The sequence below is a fragment of the Macadamia integrifolia genome, chromosome 8 (genome assembly GCF_013358625.1).
Source record: "Macadamia integrifolia cultivar HAES 741 chromosome 8, SCU_Mint_v3, whole genome shotgun sequence".
Classification (NCBI taxonomy): domain Eukaryota; kingdom Viridiplantae; phylum Streptophyta; class Magnoliopsida; order Proteales; family Proteaceae; genus Macadamia; species Macadamia integrifolia.
This window is the reverse complement of record NC_056564.1, coordinates 5780905-5782743: the sequence shown is the minus strand read 5'-3', so window position 1 is coordinate 5782743 and position 1839 is coordinate 5780905. Positions and strand designations below refer to the sequence as shown.

Here is a 1839-nt window from a genome sequence, read left to right as displayed (position 1 = left end):
GAAAGCCCAAGAAAGTAGTACAGATTCCATATGATGTTGCCTCTTCAATTTTCCGACCATTTGGAACGTCTTGTAATGGCGAGAATCAGGTAAAAGGAAGAGACTAAGATGAGGGGGCTGAAAGAGGGCGGGGGCAGTGTGGGAGAGATCAGCAAGGGTGGGATGTTGGGGGTGAGACAGAGGTTACACCGGAGGGGTGGGGTTTAACGGTGAGTGCGTCGCCTCCTCTTATGTTTGCAGCATCTCTGCCACCGCTATCTTCAAACTGGATCTATATTTCACCTTAATTCTTACTAAGAACCCATGAAACCCACTTCAGACTCTCCAGCTGCATGCCTCAAGAAACCACATACTCCTCGTATCTAATCTCCATCTTGGCTAACAGTGGGCTTGTGCAGAACTTAATAGTAGAAAGAAAAAAGAAGAGGTTGCCGAGTAGCAGAAAGATCTGTGAACCTGGTTTCGGTTTGAAAATCCATGGATAAAAAGAGAGTTTAAGAACAGTGACGGTTTTTTTTTTTTTTTTTTTTTTTGGGCACCCAAAAGAAGGAACCCAGCAATGTTTTGATATTGGAGTTTTCAACCATATGGACAGCAATTTAATGGACCTCTCTCCTTGTATTTTCTATCATCAATCCATTCTTTAAGTTTCGACTTTTTAACTACTTTTTTTGGCAAAAGTTTTCCTTCATCGCAAGTGAAGAGGATCCCATCATTGAAATGTCATAATGCCCAATCCCCTTATATGCATGCCCAAACTACTCACCCACCATTCCAACAGTTCCATCCAAACGCCAAAACCCATGAGTGAAGAGTCTCTTAATCATGACTCTCCCACGTCATAGAACTTCTACAACCGAGAAACTTGACATACAGATGAAGCATATAGCCACCACCGTGTAGACAAAATTATAGTAGCTTCTCTTTGCTTGGCCTAACAAAGTTACCGAACAGCCCCATTGTGCTCCCCCACCTTCAAGAAATTCAAAATACCCACTTTCCTTTTCGAAGTCTACTTTGGCAAATCCAGAATTTTGTCCCTGCAAGACATGAAGTTTCTCATCTTGTACGTATGCCACAGCATTTTCCTGTGCTCTGTATTGTCAAAGGTTCGTCCATCAGTTATGAACAACAATTGTATCGCTATTGCCAAAAGGTAGTGAAAAAAATGAAAAGAGATGAAGGATTATCCTTAAGGAACACTGTCGACAACTTGTTGGGGAAAAGACATGGAAAAGAATTTGGCATTTTCATCTCAACTGGCTCAACACATCATCTATGCAGACCTCCATGCTGCACATTCTGCAAGAGACTTTAAAAGCACACTCACAAGTCACAACCAACTGATGCACTCCTCCAAATACAGGGAAGGGTATACAGCTGCACAAAACAAAGTTTAAGGAATAGGGGATGAGAAAATAATTATAAACACTCACTCAGATTATCCAAGCGTCTGATGGGTGGTAAAGTGCTTCCTCAGAACCATTCATCAGTTATATGATAAACTTATATTGTATATTTTTAAGTTGAAGTAGAAAATGTGAGAAATTACATACTATATTATCAAATGGAAGCACAACCACATGGCAGAGATGACTCCCTATAACAAGAGACCTCTACAAAAGACAATGATGTAGTTTCTAGGTAAAAATAACTAGTACTGGATCATATGGACAACTACTATGGGACATCGGGTTTTTTGAGTCAGATACCAATCATCCTACTTGTCTCATTCTTGATAAAAGGATGACTCGAATGGTCTCAACCTCTAAATTCTTTATTAGTTTCTGTAACACCTAAATGGGTGGCCCCTTACGCACCACCACCACCACCCCCCCA

General features: G+C 40.9%; 1 long non-coding RNA gene across 1 annotated transcript in view; it reads right to left on the bottom strand.

The window, feature by feature from the left end:
- Positions 1-598: 598 nt before the first annotated feature.
- Positions 599-1839, bottom strand: part of LOC122086467 — a 1828-nt gene continuing 587 nt past the window's right edge. The window contains exon 2 of the long non-coding RNA XR_006142430.1: positions 599-1380. This is a non-coding gene — a long non-coding RNA (uncharacterized LOC122086467). The remainder of the gene's footprint in view (positions 1381-1839) is intronic.